General features: G+C 50.3%; 1 protein-coding gene across 4 annotated transcripts in view; it reads left to right on the top strand.

The window, feature by feature from the left end:
- Window positions 1-20,281, top strand: part of NTRK3 (neurotrophic receptor tyrosine kinase 3) — a 301,136-nt gene that overhangs the window by 63,812 nt on the left and 217,043 nt on the right. The window lies entirely within an intron of this gene.

Below are 20,281 nucleotides of genomic sequence, written 5' to 3'. Positions count from 1 at the left end.
AAGAAACTTTAATTTCAAGACCTACTCTCCTCTGGGGTTTCTGTTTATGGCTGGTGTCAGATGAACGGTGGGTAGGGAAGGATGACGGAAAGTTCCAACAAGCTGTGAGGCTGCTGAGCTAGGGTCCAGATTGGGGTTTTCTGGTGAAGGTAAGGCACCCAGAAGATGCCTTTCTGCAGCTTCTGCACACGAATGAGTCTCTGCAGTGAGGGTCCTGACCTCGGGACTCCAGGACTGAAGGCCGGAGGGCACAAGAAAGAGCTCTACAGAGACAGCGGTCCCTGAACTCACACATGTGTTTGAACGTTCGTGGCGGTGGGGTTGCAGGTGGTTTGGCGTGGAACTCGTCCTGCTCTTCTGTTACATTCTCAAAATATTCTGTGACTCCCCCAAAAGTTGAGAATGTGGACGCTCAGCAAGAGACACCTGTAGAAAAATAGGAAGCTGGGAAACAGGAGGGCAGACCACACGCTTCTTGGAAGCTCTCTGCCTCTGTGCTGTCTTTCCATTCCTGATTAAGCTGAACCAACTCACAGCGAGGCAAGCCAGGTTTTCTTGAATCCTGTGAAATACTTTGACCAAGAGATACATGCGCAGGCAAATTATAAAAGAGGGGATAGAAGTTTGGCCCAAAGCCCCATGACTTAAACAAGATCAGACCACTGTGAGGCACCTTGATTGGAGATGTTTTATCTGAAAGGGCTCTTCTGTGCCAGACAGGGCCTCACAGAGGTGCAGGACAAAAACCACTGGGTGAACCCCGAGCCTTCAATCCTGGCATAACCCTCAGGCTCCTGGCTTTGGGGCCCCAGGCCCAAGCTGTGGCTTGTGCAAAGTTTTCCGATCATGGGAGGACCCAGCTTCCTAGCTGTTTGCCTTCTACCTGAGAAAATATCAGGGCTTTGACCAAAGGCAGAATGGGGCACTTCTGCTCCTCGCTGAGGAGGCGCGCCACCAGCTGAGACCCTGTGACATGCTTGGCAGCACCGAGAGAGCAGATTTTTCCTATTAATTGTCATCCGGTTGCTGGAACAGTGTGTCCCCATGTCGGATGGATTAGGCAGCATCCAGGGCGGTGCCTTCCCCTCAGCTGTCCTAGGAGCCTCTCTCAGCCCCCGCTCCCCTCCCCCCTGGCTGAGCTGCCTCCTTGGATGGCCCAGGAGGACATGTTCCCATAGGTGGGAGTGACACGTCCCCTACTGGAGAGCCAGGCAGCCTGAGCAAGGTAGGCTGTCCTTGGAGGCCAGCTGAGGAGGTGGGTCCCACACTGACCTTGTTGAGGATTTAAGCCTGCGTGTCTCCGTGCTTATTACTCCTGATTACTCGGGTTTGGGCCTCATCTTAGGAGGAGTAAGTAAATGCCCCAGGCTTCATGCACCCTGATCTTTTGTTGCCAGTAGGCATCCCAGTCCAGGAAAGAGAGTGAAGGTGTGGGTCCCAGGGGCTCCCCACCTCTGACTCGGAGGAACCTCCACCTCTTGATATCCACCCCTTCCTCAGCTTTGAATGTTCAAATCTCGATTAGACTCTGCGATGCCGCTCAATTGCTCTTTGTTTTTAACAAAGTTACTTAACCCCTCGCAGCATCTCTTGCCTTATTGGGTTGCTGTGAGTATTGAGATTTACATGTAATCAGCACATAAAAAGGGCTCTGTGGTTGTAATTTCCCCCCTTTTTTTCTCTACGTATAAGCCTTTTCTGGCTCCTTTTATTGTCCTTTTATGGAGGGCTGTCTTCCTTGGCACAGACAGATTCTGTCTGTCCTCCTGGACCAGAAACCACAGATCACTCAGCCCAGGATGCCTGAAACTTTGCACAGTGTCTGACAAATGCTCATTGAACTCAGAATGGATGACTGTATTTTTAATCATAAAAGAAACAAGGCGTGCGTATAACTCAGTAATGGGCTAATAAGGGTGACCTTGGCGATTGGAGGTGTCAGGGCAGCGGGAGATGGAGTGGGGATGATGGGGGAGCTCAGAAATAATACCCAGCATCCACACCTGAGGGCCTGGAATGCATCGTGTGGACAAAGAGGGACTGTTAACATGAACCTCTCTTCCTTCTGAGAAATAAGAAAAAATACAAAAATGCAAAGGTTGGTGTAACAAATACACCTATTCCCACCACTCAGAATAAGTAACTCTTACTGTTTGGTTTTTCTATTTGCATCTAATGTGTTACTCCTAGAATAGAGAGAGGAGACATGGCTGATCAATGGAATCTGCTTTGGCTGTCACCCCTGGTCCCATCCCCAAGCCCATTGGCGTGTCCCCATGGACAGCCACAAGCCTGGGTTTCATGTGTCTCTACCTCTATTTCTCTGCTGTCTCACCTGCCCTCCCGCCCTTGACCCTCTCACCCCGAGCTCACACCCCACAGGCTGCCGCCACCCACCCCATGATGATGCAAGTGGCCAGGCTGGCAACCAGCTCATTTTTATACTTCTGTGTATATATACACATATACATATATGTTTTGTTTTGTTTGTTCTTTTATGGGTTGCAAATTGCACTCCTAGACATCTAGAAATCGAAAGTCTATGTATTTCTTATATAGATCCTATTAATAAACTTTATTTGGACAAGAGAACTTGTACTGTAACAGTTTTAACCAGCATGATTAAAGACTGCCACACCCCCAAGCGTGGTCAGGTACAGAATGTGATACAAACCGATACATACCGTATAGGAGAAAGTATACACATATATGCATGTGTGGATTTAGGTGTGCATATATATGTGTACATTTAGAAAACACATTATTTGTGTGTGTGTGTGTGTGTGTGTTTAGAGTTTATTTATTTATTTTGTTAGTGTGCACACATTTGGGGAGGAGAGAGAGAGAATCTCAAGCAGGTCTGTCAACGCAGAGCGCTGGGCTCAAGCTCACAAACCGTGAGATCATGACCTGAGCCCAACGCAACAGTCAGACCTTTAACCAACTGAGCCACCCCGGTACCCCAGACACCTCTTTACTTTGATCACCTGCCATCTTGTTGATCAGTGTTGGTTGAGGAGGGGGTCACAGCCTCCCTTGGAATCAGGCAGGTTTTGAAATGGTTCTGAGCTAGAGCAGTGGAGAGTTCCTTTGGGTTGTTGCTGAAGGCCAGTGGGACTTTAGAGTGTTTGGTGTGGTTTGCTGTGGGAACCGGCCTTCAGAATGGAAGACAGCGCCCCCAGCAGGAGCAGGGACCTGGGGGCTCCCTGCTGTGCCAGGTTTAACTCTTGGATTGCCGGGTTCTTGATGGTTGGGAGAGGCAGGGCAGGGGCCATTTACCGAGAGGTAAATATATACAAACATTTCAGTATTTTAAGAGCTAATTCTGTTGTGCCAGAGAATCCTGGGGCTGGGAGTGACGTGGTTCAGAGTTTATACCAAGCTCCCTTTCACAAAATATTTTCAAACTGGACATCAGAAGACCATGGTGATGATCTAGCGGTGCTTAGAGCCATCTGCATTTATAGATGAAGGAGCCGTGGCTCAGAAAAGGGGGTGTTGTGCTCTGGTTTCAGGGTATGGCTAGGCCAAGTTGGGTTTAGAACTCCCAGCTCACGGCCCCAACCACTTTTCATGGCCAGGAAATGAGCTGACTCCTTGGTCTTGGCCACCCCATCGTGAACATCCAGAGTGCACCTGCCATCTTTATTTTACATGGTTGGTATAAAAATAACCAAGTAAATGATACGTGTATGTCTGTAAATAGTAAAACAGGTCCTGTACTTTTCATACAAGGTATTGTAGTTATTTAATACAGAAAGAAGCAAGTGTGTGGGTTTCTGTAGCCAGTATTTGGCCTCTTACCTCATGACTACCTTCCAGTTTCCGTACACATTTCTGGCCCAGGGGTGCTCTGGTGGTGTACTTCCTACATACTGTTTGGCTTCCTCTTAACTCCCACCAAAGAGACACAATACTGGTTTCTTAGAGCTGAAACAAACCTTAGACTTACTAATGTGAATGCCCCCATTATGCAGGTAAGGAGACAGATCAGAGAAGTGCAGTAACACGCCAGAGCACACAGCTGGATGAGGACAGCTCTGGCCCTCCTTCCCACATACATGAGGTGTGCAGAGAGGAGGGTCTGGGAGACCAACTGGAAGATCAGCCCCGTTCTCCCAATGCATTGAATGCTGTCCCACTTGAATGGGGCTTTCAGCAATGCCTCTTGTTGATCTACTTTTCTCAGGCTGGGGCACCCCTGGCCCAGGGAAATATGGCGCCATGTGTTGATTAGTCTTGTAATCCCTCTGGTTAACCTGCCGGTGAAGGGGGGTGGTTGGGGTTGGAGTCCTTTCTGAACTGTTTCCTAGCCTCGGAGCATTGAGTTCTGCTTCCCTGGCTATGGGGACGTCCTGCGTTTCTGTCTGGACATGCTGGAGACCTCACCACGGGGCAGCGGAAGCTGGGAGGCTGGGGAGGAAGGTAGTCTAGCGCTGTTGCTGGGGCGTCTGGTAATACCTTGAGTGCCTCATCAGCCTGCGCTTGCCGTTTATCCTAATGGTTGGACGAGTGCTGGTGCCTGTGGATGGGCACTCCAGGACCCTTCCATTGTGAATTAGCGTCTGTTAATAGGTACTTAAAGTGAAGTGGTTGCCTATTTGATTATGATTGGAGGTTATTAACATTCTTTCCATAAACAGATGGTAACTGTCTTCTGAGTGGATTGTAGAATCCTGCCAGAGTCTTGATTTGGAGGGGCCGGCTCCTGCCAAATCATATCGGGGGGCTGGGGCTTGTATTGAATGGTCTTGTTATTCCTGTGGCTAACCTGTTGGTGGAGGGGGACGGTTGGACTTGGAAAGGAATCCCTTCTGAGCTGTTTCCTAGCCTCGGAGCCTTGCACCAAGAAGGACTTCTTTCAGCTTGGGGGAGGCGGGGCTGGGAGAGATCTGGGGCTCCCCAGACATCATTTCTTCCTCAGCTGGGTTAGGGGTCCCTGTGTCCCCCACTGTGAACACACTGCTGGGGAATTGCCATCAGGGGAGTGGTATGGAGACAGCAGACTTCCGGGACCGTTGGAAGGCGATGTGGACCATAGGTGAGCACGCTGTCAGTGCCACTCAAAGGATACCTTCTTTTGCCCTGAGAAATGCACTTAGTTGACCTCTCTGTGATTGAATCAGAAGCCAGGAGCAGTGTGAGGCAGAAGTGAAACCGGACGAAGGGCCAGGGTTTCCTGACTTCCTCAGATCATCCTTTCTTCTTGCTTGTTTTTTTTTTCTTGACTTCTTGTTCTGGTTCCTCCTCTGAATTGAGGTATCCAAGGGAGGAAGGAACCTTGGACCCTTGTAACGGTCCTGTACTAGGAATTCCTGGCTCAGGATGGCTGGTCGACAATTTTGAAAGCACGTTTTGGATTCATTTCCTATATTGTTACCCAGTTCCTTGTGCTCTCCTAACAAATGTTTCCTGCCCGTTCTCTCCTTCTGGGCTCCTTGACAGACCCTCCTACCCCCAAGACCACTCCCAGCCTTTGCTCGAGTTCTTGTTAAATAGGTGAGGTATGTGGGCATTCTGCAGGCAGGATGTAAAGTAATTGAAACCAGGAGCCTTCTGCTTGTCTTCTTGTGCTTGGACTTGACTGTGAGTTCCCCACTACAGATGGAGCCTCACCCCACTTGGTGACTGAATACTCGGATGTGGTGCCCAGAGCTTGGAGAAGGAGGCTGGAAGGCAGTGTGTGTTTTTAGCGTGCCTCTGCTGCCGCGTCTTTGTGAGGGTTTTGTAGGCTTTAGAAGCCCCTGCCCTGTCATTGTTGGTCATCTTTGGACTGGGGGGACTGCTCCGTGCCTCTGTCAGGGCCTCAGGGAACCGGCTGCTCGCCGGTGCCAAGTCCTGTATTTGAAAACAGAAATCCCTGGAAACAGAATGCTACAAAATTTTTTTCCTCTGTCATTACCTGCTAGCTGGCTGTTCTTGGCAGGGCCCTGTGTCCTGTTCAGGAGGGCCAAGCATGGCCAACATGTTTGGCTCCATAGCCAGAGTGATTGCCTCTCTGATTCCTTTGATTTTTGGCAGCAAAATACAGTTCTTACTAATCCATGTTGTTCAAAGTGGTTCCCGCAGGGTTAACATCCTTCCACACCTCTGTAGAAGTTCTCGGCCTTTCGTCCCCTAGGACACATGTGACGGTTGACGGTCACATGCCTTACACATTCCCGTAGGTGCAGACAGGCTTTCAGACGAGCACTGGCCTCACAGAAGTTTCACACCTAAGAAAAACGTATCAGGATATGAGTTCGCGAAAGAGATTTTAAAACTGGGAATAAAATCAAATCGATACTAATTCTGAGTCTTGAAAACTTCACTGGTTTTCAGCATTTTATTATTCCTCTAACGCTCTGGTGACATACTTTCTCACCGATCCAGATGTCCTGCCGTATCGCAGGACCCGGGCGGAAACCCACGCGTGTGGAGGTTGCCAACCCGGACTTGCTCACATGTTCCTTGCCCGACACGTTTCGCCCCCGTCAGAGTCAAGTTGTAGAAACTGTTGCAGCAGAAGCCTCCACCTTCTTGTGGGGCATTCTTTCCACGTCTGCATCTTCTCCTGGGCGTCCTTGGAGGCCTTCGCTTGCCCAGAGGGTGAGTGGCCGTGGACAAGGGCGAGTGAGAAGCCCCCATGTGGCCGCGGCACCCGAGCCCTGTGTTTGTGCAGCCCGTTCTCCGGCAAAGCACAGAGGCCTTGTGATGTCCAGAGACCCAGCAAAGAGATTAAAACAACTGTGATCGAGAGATGCGCTTTTGGACGAGGGGAGAAAAACCACACGCTGAAAGCGATAACCAACCAACCAGCCCAGCTCTGCGGGTCCCTGGCCACGGCTCCTCCTCCATGCCCTGCCCTGCCCTTGGCGCTACTTGCTCATCGCAGGGGTGAGGCTCATGGGGTGACGAGCGGGCAGTGTGCTGCCAGAGAAGGAGTGGTGCCCTCCATCTGGCTGCGGCGCAGAGACCAGGGGAGTCTGGCACCGGCTCCGGCCCCCAGCGTCGAGTGCAAAGGACGAAGAACCTCCCGTTGGCCTGGTCTCTTCCTGGTCCTTTCACACAGAGGGTTGACAGCACTCCCTTCTGCGATGCCCTAGTACATTTAGAGAGAGATCCACCACATCACTCAGGTACACGCCCTTGTATTCTCTTCCCTTGTATTACTTCTGCTTCCGCAAGCCAGAGAGAGATTTGCTGGTACCCCCACACCAGCCTCACTAGCTTCCCTTTCGATGGTGGGCTCCAGTGCAAGTGCTCAAAAAGCATCAGAATTTCAAGACCACAGTGGCAGAGCTTTCTGCCCTGCACCCGGGGCTCTGCTCAGGTGGAGCTGGGGTGCGGGCCTGTGAAGCCAGCTCTGCTCCCCAAATCCAGGCCCCAGCGACTTCTCCTTCCCCTGAGTGGTGGTGAAGGAAACCCATTTCTATGCTTCTCTTTTCCAGAGAGGCTGGGATTTGGGGTAAGAGACAAGAATATTCACTGATTATTATTTTTTTTTAACATTTATTTATTTAGAGAGAGAGATTGGGAGGGGAGAAGGGACAGAGAGAGAAGGAGAGAGAATCCCAAGCAGACTCTGTACTGTCAGCACTGATCCCGACATGGGGATCAACCCCCTGAACCATGAGGAGTCGGGCGCTGAACCCACTGAGCCACTCAGGTGCCCCCTTTTCACTTCTAATCCTAGCAGGGAGAGAGCCTGGGAGGTGTTGAACATACTGGAGTACTTACTGTGTGCCAAATGCCTGTGGTATCTTAATAGTCTTCGTGAGTAGCTATTCTTCCCATTCTAAAGATGAGAAATCTGCTCAGACTGGAGGGCTTACCCAATGTCGTGTGGTTGGGAGGTAGAAAGACCCAGGTTTTAAATGAGGTCACTTCAATCCGTGGTTCTCAGTCTTAGCTGGACATTCCGATCACCGAGTGAAATTACATAGATTGCCCAGCCCAGGCTGCACCCAAGACCCATTAAATCAGGACCGGGAGGTGAACACTAGGCACAGGCACGCTTCTTTGGTCTCACCTGTGCGGTCGAGGTGGAGAGCCAGCGGAGTCTGCGTCCAGGATGCAGTTGCGTATGTTCCCCTCGCTGCTGGGTCTGCGTGCTATCTGTGGACCGGCTGGTGCGATTGCTTGGGAGCTTGTTAAATATGCGGACGCCTGGGATTGCCTCACACCCACTGGGTCAGACCCTGGAGTGAAGGAGGCACAGCCAGTCTCTCCAGGCATTCTGACGCTCACTGAGTTTAGGAACCATTGCCGAGAAACAGCGGAGACTGCAGCCCACGCCTCTCCACCTCTCACGTGCAGTCAAATCTTTGGTGGTTCTGGGGATCCTCTGAAGATGCAGACTCTTTTTTTTTTAAAGTTTATTTATTTTGAGAGAAAGAGAGCGAGAGGGAGCAGAAACGTGAGGCAGCAGGGAGGGGCAGAGAGAGAGAATTCCAAGCAGGCTCCACACTGTCAGCACAGAGCCCAGTGTGGGGCTCGAACTCACGAACCGTGAGATCATGACCTGAACCGAAATCAAGAGTCAGACGTTTAATCCACTGAGCAACCCAGGTGCCCTGAAAATGCAGGTTCTGATTAAACAGGCCTAGAGAAAGGTTGAGAGTCCATGTTTTTAAGAAGCTTCTAGAGACGGCTCTGTTATTTCTAGCTAGAAGGGACTAGGCCACTGGGGAAAACCTCAGGCCTGTGACCTAGGACCTAGGTCCCATCTCTGTTTTCATTTCAGCCCGTGGCCCTTTCCCAACACTATCTCCCCTTAGAGGTTTACTCTCGTGGCTGGAGTAATGTGACGGAAAGCCCATGAAACCTAACCAGCACTGGCCCGCCTCATTTTATCATGCTCCACGCAGATCCTGCATGTTTTTTTTTTGTTTTTTTTTGCAGCTTGAAAGTTTGTGGCAACCTTAACGTCACACAAACCTACCAGTGCCATTTTTTCCAATAGCGTTTGCTCACTTTGTGTCTCTGTGGTCATGTTTTGGTAATTCTTGGAGTATTCCAGGCATTTTTGTGATTATCTTTGTTCTGGTGATCTGTGGTCGGTGAATATGACTCACGGAGAACTCAGGTGAAGGTTGGCATGTTTTAGCAATAAAGTACTTTTTAATATCGGTGTATACCTTATTTTCTTAGACATCCTACTATTGCACATTTCATAGGCTACAATGTAGTGTAAATGTAACTTTTCTATGCGCCGGGGAACCAGAACATTAATTTGACTCACTTTATTGCCATTTGCACTCCGTTGCAGTGGTCTAGAACTGAACTGCAGTATCTCTGAGATGTTCTTGCACTTCTTTCTTTTTATTTTTGAAGGTTATTTATTTTGAGAAAGAGAGAGAATGGAAACACAGGTGGGAGGGGCCGGGAGAGAGGGAGAGAGAATATCACAAGCAGGCTCCACACAGCGCAGAGCCCGACACAGGGCTGGAACTCATGAACCGTGAGATCATGACCTGAGCCAAAATCAAGACTCTAACCCTTAACTGACGGAGTGACGCAGGTGCCCCTGATGTGTGTCTGTATATCTTTAAAATTTTTTTTAATGTTTTTATTTATTTTTGAGAGAGAGAGAGAGAGACAGCGTGAGCAGGGGAGGATCAGAGAGAGAGGGAGACACAGAATCTGAAGACAGGCTCCAGGCTCTGAGCTAGCTGTCAGGACAGAGCCCGACGCGGGGCTTGAACCCATGAACTGCGAGATCATGACATGAGCTGAAGCCGGACGCTCAACCAACTGAGCCACCCAGGCGCCCTGTGCCTATACTTCTAAGTACATTTCAGTGTTACCTTCTTTGGGTAAAGAAGCTTCTCATGTTTCCTAAAGTAGTTTCTGTTCGTGGCCTCCCTGGTTCAAACCAAAGTGGCACAGTGAGGCCTGCTGCCGCTTATCTCAATGAAAAGTGTGAGGTCAATTAACACGGACATCCCTTCTGGCAAAAGCTGGGGGCAGGGCTCCCGGGAGGCCAGCGGTCAGTGGCAAGCTGGCATTCCCAGCCCGGGGTCCTTTCTTTTTCTAGAAGCTTGTGTGTCCTGTTGGCTCCTCCTCCCACAGCTGAGCCTGGGGAGGACATGGAGCCGGAGATGCTTGGACTTGCAGGCCCTGGGCTGGGTCAGGGCAGGGCTGTCAGGGGAGGAGGCCCCGAAGGTTCAGTTGGTGGTGGCCCTGGCTGCCTGCTGGAGGCAGAATTGCCTTCTCCTCTGTCCTGCTCCCCCAGGAGTCCGCCTTTGCACAGGAGGCCTGCCCTGCCTCCCTCCCCACTGTTTCACCCAGGGAAGAATTGCGTATAGTTGGCCAAAGATTGCAACAGTTTTTTTCCTTACCAGTCCCAGAAATGCCAAGCCTGTCTACCTGACAGGCATTCTGAATTCAAAGGGGCCTCTGTGCGGTAGCAGCCGTGCAGACCTGTTCCAGGCAGGGGAGAGGAATGCCAGCGTCTGTCTGTCTGCCAGCAGGACCTGACTTGGAGCCCCAAGGAGGGTGCCTGAGTGGTTCTAGGAACTGCTTTTCGGAGTGACTCCTTCCACATAAGTGGGGCTTGGCAGATCGGCCTCGGACCATCAGAGTGGGTACTGAGGGGCACCCCACTGCTGCTCGGCCCCTAGGAAAAGCAGGCAGGGTTTGAGCCCTATTATTAGCTGTTCCTTGTGGAAATGGTCCCGGCAGCACCGTCCCCACCTGGGGTTGCTTTCTGGGGAGGAAATGCCTGCCCGATGGGATTTCGTGTTAGGCTCACAGGCTTTGGAAGAGAAGCACCAGCAGGACTTAAGACCTTTTAAGGAAATGGGGAGAAGCGCCTAGGTGGCTCAGTCAGTTAAGCATCTGACTTCAGCTCAGGTCATGATCTCACAGTTTATGAGTTTGAGCCCTGCATCGGTCTCTGTGCTGACAGCTCAGAGCCTGGAGCCTGCTTCAGATTCTGTGTCTCCCTTTCTCTCTGCCCCTTCCCTGCTCTCACTCTGTCTCTCTTCCTCTCAAAAATAAATAAACATTAAAAAAAAAGGAAGAAAATGGGGAAACGGGTGCACATGTCTGCTACTGCTGAGAGTCTGGATGGGGGCAGCCACTCTGGGAGGTGGCCTGGCGTTTTCATTAAAAGACTAAAATTGCGAGAAGCCCGTGTCCCAGTAGTTCCACTTCTGAGAATTGAATCTGAGGTGCTCCTCATGAATGGCTACCCATATATACGTGTCTGGACGTTCATTCCACTGTGGCTGACCCCATCAATTCGGTAAAGTAAGAATTGCTTACATGTCTAGTGGTAAATGGCTACTTAAGCATGTTCTGGTCCATGTATATGATGTAGTTCAACCCAGACGTTAAGAATGACAATTTTCAAACATAGGTTTTTAATGTTTCTGAAAGGATATCCATACAAATAGTAAGAAAGCTCAATAGCACAGAAGACAGTGTAGTGACAAGTGTCGGTCTCTGCCTGATTTTCTGCTCACCGGGTCACCTCTGTTAGGGGCTCTCGCACATCCTTCCAGAGATAGTCAGCGCTGTACCAGCATCGATATTTCTCATCAGACGTCAGCTTGTGTTCATATTGTTTTGCACCATGCTATTTTTGCCCACAATCTATCCTTGAGATCAGCTTGTAGGGATCTACTGCATCCTTTTTTCTTTTTTGTTTCCAGCTTTATTGAGGTATAATCGATGTATAACATTGTATAAGTTTAAGGCGTATGGTATGATCATTTGATACATGAATATATTTACTATGTTCCTTTTTTTTTACAGGGGCATATTTTAAAAAATGATACTTTGTTTTTAATGTTTTTTATTTATTTTTGAGAGACAGAGATAGACAGCATGAGCAGGGAGGATCAGAGAGAGAGGGAGACACAGAATCTGAAGCAGGCTCCAAGCTCTTAGTTAGCTGTCAGCACAGAGCCCGACCCAGCGCTTGAACCCACAAACCGTGAGATCATGACCTGAGCTGAAGCAGGACGCTTAACTGACTGAGCCACCCAGGCACCTCCCCCGCCCCAAATGAAACTTTAAAGCAATATTTGTTGACATGTGAAAACATTAACAGTATATTTCTAAGTGAGTAAAGACTTCAAGCATCTTCTCATTGTGTTTTTCCCCCCTAAAATAGACGGGAAATATTTTCATATAGATACCTAGGATAAATTCCAGACCATGTAGACAGATCAGAATGGAAATAGTAGTTATTTCTGGGTGGCGGGATTATGGATGCTTTTTTAATTCATCTTCCATGATTTTTGTTTTGTCTTCCAAGTTTTCTGCATTGAACCTTAAACGAAACGAGGCAGGAAGCTGCTTTGGGGAAGGCAAACTCTTTCCTGGAGGCAGAGTGCTGACTCACTCCCCACCGGGGCTCCATCTGCCCCTTCAAGGGGACAGCCTGGGCTCTGGGGTCACTTAGGATCACCGACTGCACAGATTAGGGCTCCTTCCAATGTGCCTTGGAATCCTTGATGGTGGTGGGGACTGATTAAAATGCAGATTCCTAGGCCACATCTCCTGAATCTCCTGAATTGTGGTGCCAGGTCCTACGAATCCATCTTCTTAAAAAAACACATTGAGCGATTATGGTGCTCATTAATGTTTGGCAAACTTTATTGTAATCAGAAATTGGCAAACTTTTTTTTTTTAATAAAATGGCCAGATAGTAAGTATCTTAGCCTTTAGCTGGCCATATGGGTTCTGTCGCAATTGCTCAACTCTGCTGTTAAAGTAAGAAACCAGTTATAGACAGCATGTGAATGAATGGGCTTGGCTGTGTTCCAATAAAACTTTATTTACAAAAACACACAACAGACCGGATATGGCCCACAGGCCATCGTTTCAGACCCCTGATGTAGACTGACGGAGTACCCTAAGAAATTAATCAAAAGATAGGGGAGCTTTCGAAGAGCTCCTTCTGTTTGAAGAAGCAGGTCACGTTACAGTGACCATTAATAAAGCGCTTATTATATGCCAGGCACTTTTCAGACGCAAGTGAAACCTTAAAACAACTCTGCGTAGCAGCGATTATCTGTGTTATCCTGACAAAGCAGTTGAAGAGATGAAGTGATTCTTGGCCCAAGATCCCATCGTTAGTGATGGCAGGTTTGCTTGAATGCAAAGCCGAAGGGTACAGTTGTAGTGTGATGGTCTGATTTCTCCCTAGGCTTCGGGGAAGAATACTTTCAAAGTCTGTTCCTGGGACATCCAGTGTCTCCAGGTGTCTCTGAGCTAAGGAGGAATAGCCGTGGCCGTGCACTTGATGGTGCTACAAGCCGTAGGAGCCTTCTGCACCTCAACGGAGCCGGGGCCTGAGTGGTCTTGGGGTCCCAGGCCCCATGGGCATCAGGAGACTTTCTTGTGGCCCTCCTGTGATGATTGCTCCAGGGTGCTGGTGGCCAACGTTTACCCCACTTGGAGTCCATGGAGATAGGCTGGTCACCCAAGCCATCTGCGGTGGGTCTGAGCGAGTGTGGCAGTGTTTTGTTGTCCGGGCTGTTTCTTCCTTCCTCGCTCTTCCCCACCCCAGCCTACCTGAGCCTCGGCCACCTCCCTCACTCCAGGGGAAGCAAAGGCCCCTCAGCTGGGGATGCAGCTCGGCTCTGAGCCTGGTGGTTCAGGCCAGGCAGCAGTGCGGGCGGGTCAGGACCCACCAAGAGCACCAGTAGCTGCTATTTTTTAAGACTAGTTGGCTTGGAGACGTGGCTTCAGGACATCAAGTCTTGAAGGCTTGGCTTACTCGTCCAGTTAACTACGATAATTTATGTAAAACGGAAACCAGAACCTAGAACCAGGGCCCAGAGCAGAGTCACTGCTCAACCAAATAGTAGCTAATTAGACAGTCATTGTCATTGTTTGGATGGTCAGCACTCCCCTGAGGTTGATGTGATCAGCCCGTCTTCTCTGGACGAGAAGGCTGGGACTCTGCTAGTGCTGGCAGTAGGGCCACTGGCTCTGTGTGACTCCAGAGCTGCATGCTCTTAGCCAGCGTTGTGCATTTTAAAGTCAGTAGAAGGGGCTTCAGGCTGCTGGGAGCCATGGCGAGTCCCAGCCTGAGAAGCTGCAGAAAGCCCTTGACCAACCCTTGACAGGGTCTCTACCTCCCTCCAGCATCTGAGCGCCTCCTGCCTCTCGCAGGCCAGCGGCAAACCCTCCAAGGTAGCAGCGCGGACTTCTCTCTCATCGGTCAGTAAGCTGTTTATCCTGCGTCAGGTAGACACTGGGCCGCAGGTTAACGGGCCCTCCGTGGTGCTGATCCTGGCCCTTTAAACCCTGCCCTCCCCCTCCTTCGTGCTCTCTCTTCCTCCCTCTCTCCAAGCGCATAATGTCTCCCAGAAACCACATAGCACACTCTGGCAGAAACCCCGTTTCTAGATTTCACCTGAGGGCTTGGCTCAGGTTCAGAGATCTGAGACAGGTGAGAAGCAGCAGCCTCAGCCACCGTACCCCAAACCATGCTCTGGGGTCACCTCCCTCCCCCCTCATTTGTGTCTCAGCGAACTGTCCTGTGAGCCAGAGATTTAAGGGTCATTCATTCTTGACACCTGTCTCTCCTCTGGCAGTCCCTACCCTTCTGCCCGCTCCAGTACAGCCCTGGTCCTGTGGCTGTCACTTCCTACATAGCTCAGGAGTGTCCCCTCTGTCTTTGTGCACCACCAGCCCTCCATTCCAGGCTCCCTGGTATGTGCCTAGCACTGCCAAGCAGCAGAGCCACACTGGGCATTGGAGATTTGCATGTGTCTTTTCTGTGTTCCAGAAATTCCAGGCTTCCCACTGCTCTTAGAAGTGCCGAGGCCTCTGGCTCTGTGTCCTGGGCCTCGTCTTGCTGCAGGATTTCCACACTTTGCCACTGGGGCCTTTCCTCTGCCCAACCCTCATCTCACTGTTCTGTGCTCCCCAAGACTGAAGTGCCTCTGTCTGGACTGCCTTGAAGGGTCCAGGGAGGCCTGCCCTGGCCTCCCCACGCTGGAGGCGGTGCACCCGTGACTGGCCGTGCACCTTCCTTCTGTAGCACTTTGCACTGTTATTGAATGCTTGCCTCTCCGGGGAGACTTGGTGGGCTTGCTCACCTTGCATTACTGATGCTGGCCAACTGCTTAAGGCAGAGGTGTGCACGAACGTCCTCTGACCACCGTGGGCTCTGCACCCAAACGGCTGGGACCTGGCCTCCCCAGCCTCCTTCCTACTTAGCATAAACCCTTTGGGACGTAAGGAGATGGGAAGGAAAGCTCTCATTTATTGGGTCCCTACTATGTGTCAGGCACTGTGCCTGGCACCGAATCCACACATTCTTATTTTGTTTTCAATGTGAACTTGAATTACTGTCCCTGTTTCTTCCATGACCTTCAGGATGGATGAGGGTACTTGTTCAATGTCAGGCATCGGCTGACTTAAGGATGAAGCGTGGAGCTGGGGTACAATCCCTCCATTCGTGTCTCTTTCTCCCCTCCTACCTGTGCACTTCTTCCTCCGCAAGGTGGCCAGCCGAGCGCCTGGTTTTCACTCACCCTCTCTGTGCCTGCGTGGGGGCCGGCTGCCACACCTGTCCACCTGCCGTGCTTAATGACCCAGCCCACTTGCTGCTCACCGGGGCCCTCACCAGTCATCTGCCACCTGTTCTTCCGTGTGTGGTTGATCGTGCTGTTTGCTTAACGGAGAGATTTAAGTGCCTCACAAAGGCTCCCCGTGGATGAGGGGAGACGCGTTGGCTGACTGGAAATGGGAGCATTGTTGTTGTTCTGTTTTTTATTGCCATTAATTTCCAGTCACTCTATTGGGTTGTGGAGAAGTGAGGGGTGGGGTGGGCGCAGAGAGGGAGGGGCTCTGTCTTGCCCAACAGCACAGGTGGACCAGAGGGGGAATCATGTCGTTCAGAGCATCTCAGACTTCATTGTGCAGGGAAGGCACTCGGGAGTCTGGTTAAATATGCAGATGGCCCACAGGCACATAAAATGATGCTCAGCGTCACTCAGCATCAGGGAAATACAAATCAAAACCACACTGAGATACCACCTAACACCAGTCAGAGTGGCTAAAATAAACAGATCAGGAGACCGTAGATGCTGCCGAGGATGTGGAGAAACGGGCACCTTCCTACACTGTTGGTGGGAATGTAAACTGGTGCAGCCGCTCTGGAAAACAGTGTGGAGACTCCTCAAAAAACTATCCGTAGAACTCCCCTATGACCCAGCAATAGCACTGCTAGGGATTTACCCAAGGGATACAGGAGTGCTGATGCATAGGGGCACATGTACCCCAATGTTCATAGCAGCAATGTCAACAAGAGCCAAGTCAGGGAAAAAGCCTAAATGTCCATCACTTGATGAGTGGATCAAGAAGATACGGTATATATATATATATACAATGGAGTATTACATGGCAATGAGAAAGAATGAAATCTTGCCATTCATAGCAACATGGATGGGACTCGAGGGTGTCATGCTAAGGGAAACAAGTCAGGCAGAGAAGGACAGATACCATATGTTTTTATCAATGTTTTATTTATTTTTGATACAGAGAGAGACAGAGCTTGAGAGGGGGAGGGACAGAGAGAGAAGGAGACACAGAACCGGAAGCAGGCTCCAGGCTCTGAGCTGTCAGCACAGAGCCCGATGCGGGGCTCGAACCCACAAATGTGAGATCTGACCTGAGCCGAAGTCGGAGGCTTAACGGACTGAGCCACCCAGGTGCCCCTGTTTTTACTCATAAGTGTAACAGGAGAAGCTTAGCAGACGACCATGGGGGAGGGGAAGGGGGGAAAGAGGGAGAGGGAGGGAGGCAAATTATGAGACTCTTAAATACTGAGAACAAACTGAGGGCTGAAGGGGGAGAGGGAAAGGGGAAGGGGGTGATGGTCATGGAGGAGGGTGCTTGTGGGGAAGAGCACTGGGCGTTTATATGGAAACCAAGTTGACAATAAACTATATGAAAAAAAATGCAGATTCTGACGTGATGGGCCTGAGACAGGGAGTCCGGAGTCGCATGAGCTCCCAGGTGGGCTGATCCCGGTCACACATGGCTTAGCAAGGCTCTGGCTTCCAATGAAGGACCCATGTCTATGTTCTGACCCCTGCGGTTTTGTTTGGGGAGGTGTCCTGGAATGATTCAGGAATCTGGGTGTTAGCTCTGGCCATACTCTGACTTATCATTGGACGTTTTGGGAGCTCCCCTCTTTGTACTCCATAGTAGGTTTGGATTAAGTGGCTTTCAAGGTCCCTTCTGGTTGTTCCATTCTGTAAGTCTCTCCATTGGGTTGGGGTGGGAGAACAGGGTAGATCAGAGGGAGCATGGAGTGGGGAGGATGCAGAGGAGCCTCCACTGCACAAAACAGTTTTTCCTCTGAGATCACCAGGCCTGGGTCATGAGAGGTCAGAGGTTGGGGGGGATGGGCAGTCAGCCTTCTTTTATGCTGTGTGTACCCAAGAGTCCAGGGCACACGGAACACGTGGTGGGTAGGGGCCATTCGCTCTTCCTTCCTAACTCATCCTGGGCTTCTCTGCATGGCAGGAGTGTATTTGGGGACATCTCCCATTCTGCAGGTCCCATGGAGGATCCTCTCTGTGTGGGAGCCACAAGTCTAGGTATCGGGGGGCTGCAGATGGCGCCCTTTCATGTCCTGAACAGGGACGAAGCGTGAGAGGTGTGTCTCTTACAGAACTTGGAGTCTTGTCCCTTTTTCCAGACTGGAATCCCTCTGTCCCATCTCACAGTCCCCGTATGGGCCGTGGGGCTGTGGGGCACCAGGTGGGATCCCTTCCCCTGCAGGGCTCTCAGATTCTCCTGCTGCCGTGATGGTCGGCCTCTCAGACCCGCCGCGACTCGCCCGCCACCGCGTCTCTAGGGTGGCATCTTCTCTTTCCGCTCGTCTGTTCTCGGGGAGCTGCCTGGTCATCTGCTCCTCCCCGCTGTGTTGGTCTGTGGGATCCTCCGGTTTTGACCCCTTCCAGTTTGGCCTCTCCCGCCACCACCTGGGACTCTGCGATGATACCGCTCTCCGTTCAGTGACTTCAGGTCTCAGGTTATGTGATATTTTGTTTCACTGTTTCCTATAGGAGTTATTGCACACAGTGCATTGTATCCGTCCTGCCCAACTGGACATGTCCATCTGCAGGTGGATGAACTCAGGCTCCTGTCTCTGTGATTGCTCCTGGCAGATGTGGGATGGGCCACAGTTGGGCCAGGGAGGCCAGGGAGGGCTTTCAGAGCTGGTATTGTCTGCCTGGCTTTCCTCAGGGAGCGTGTGAAGTGTGTGGGCAGAGTTCTGGTGTGTGTAGAGGGCAGCAGTTGGGGAGGAGGGCACTGCTCTTCTGGACCAACAAAGGCTTTGGGCCCTAGGACCTTTATTTTTTGTATTTTATATACTTATTTTTATGAAAGGAATATAACTGCATCATAGAAAATCTAGAAATTACTGGGGGTGACTCAGTAGGTTGGGTGTCTGACTTCACCTCAGGTCATGATCTTGCAGTTCGTGGGTTCCAGCCCCACATTGGGCTCTGTGCTGACAGCTCGGAGCCTGGAGCCTGCTTCTGATTCTGTGTCTCCCTCTCTCTCTGCCTCTCCCCTGCTCGTGCTCTGTCTCAGTCTTTCTCTCTGTCATTCTCTCAAAAAGGAATAAACATTAAAATTTTAAGAACATCTAGAAATCACTGAAGAAAAGTCAATGGTAATACCATTATTCAGTTACCAGTGTGAGCATAACGCTCATGAATGTGTGTATGTGAACACACACTTGGGCACACACAGACTCAGATCTATGTGCCATCAGTCTATACCTGAATGTCTATATCCATATATATTTTACAAATATATATAAATGAAGATGGTCTTGAATGGCCCATGCTGTTTTTGGTTTTTGACCTTTTTTATTTGCACTCAGCAGTATTTCCTGACATCTCTCCATGCTATTTACCAGGCCCAGATCTTTGGCTTTTCCAGTACTCTGCAAAGCCGATTTCTCTTTCTTGCTTTCTTCCATTCACGTTGCTCGTATATTATACCATTTCATTGGGTTAAAGTGGAATTTTGTCCATTTGTCCTGAGGCTCCATGGCAAGGGGGCGAAGGGTGTATTTATAAAATGTGACTGAGTGTAAGAAAGACCCCGGCCCTGCCTCCTCAGCGCCCCGGCGCCTCTCAGCTCCCTCCATGCCGATTTCAGCCTGGCTTTGTTCAGGAAGCATCAGGTAGGCGAGGCTTGGCGGAAGCTGACTTAACCTTCTGTCTGCAGCGGTGGCTGCCGCAGCATCAGTCTGCAATCAGGGACCACCCACCGCGGGGCGTTTCACGGGCCTTGAGGGTACAGCTCCTCCCTGAGCAGAAACCAGTGTGGGAGCTGGGATGGCCTCGCATGAAATGTGTGGTCCTAACGGCAGAATCATTAATCATATGCACATACAGTTCACCCTTGAACATCGTGGGCTTGAACTGCACCCGTCCCCTTATATGTGTGTGGTTTTTGCTGCTGTTAATGTATTTTCTCTTCCTTATGATTGTTTTTCTTTAAATTTTTCAATGTTTGTTTATTTGAGAGAGAGAGAGAGAGAGAGAGAGAGAGAGAGAGAGAGAGAGAGAGAGAGAGAGAGAGAGAGAGAGAGAGCATGTGAGGGGAGAGAGAGAGAGAGGGAGATACAGAATCCGAAACAGGCTCCAGGCTCTGAGCTGTCAGCACAGAGCCTGACATGGGGCTCGAACTCATGAACTGTGAGATCATGACCTGAGCCAAAGTCGGATGCTCAACCAACTGAGCCCCCAAGGTACCCCATCCTTGTGATTTTCTTAATAATCATTTCTTTTTTTTTTTAATTTTTAAAAATGTTTTATTTATTTTTGATACAGAGCAAGACAGAGCATGAGAGGGGGAGGGGCAGAGAGAAGGAGACACAGAATCTGAAGCAGGCTCCAGGCTCTGAGCTCAAACCCACAAATGTGAGATCTGACCTGTGCCAAAGTCGGAGGCTTAACCGACTGAGCCACCCAGGCGCCCCAATAATCATTTCTTTTCTCTAGCTTTCTTTATTGTGACAATACAGTATAGGAACACATACAAGATAGGTATTCATCGACTGTTTATAAAAGTGGTGAGGTTTCTAGCCAGCAGTTGCTCACTAGTAGTTTACGTTTTGGGGGACTTGAAACTTATGTGTGGATTTTTCATCTTGGCATCCCAGCCCATGAGTTATTCAAGGGGCAGCTGCACACACAGCAGCAGGTAGAGGGAGGGGGCGCAGCAGGACGCAGTGGCTGTGGGCACAAGCTCTGGCCTGAGGTGGGAACTGAAGTCAGAGATTTGGCACTTTGTGCCTTGG

The sequence above is a fragment of the Suricata suricatta genome, chromosome 9, assembly GCF_006229205.1.
Source record: "Suricata suricatta isolate VVHF042 chromosome 9, meerkat_22Aug2017_6uvM2_HiC, whole genome shotgun sequence".
Lineage (NCBI taxonomy): Eukaryota > Metazoa > Chordata > Mammalia > Carnivora > Herpestidae > Suricata > Suricata suricatta.
This window is presented reverse-complemented; position numbering and strand designations above follow the sequence as displayed.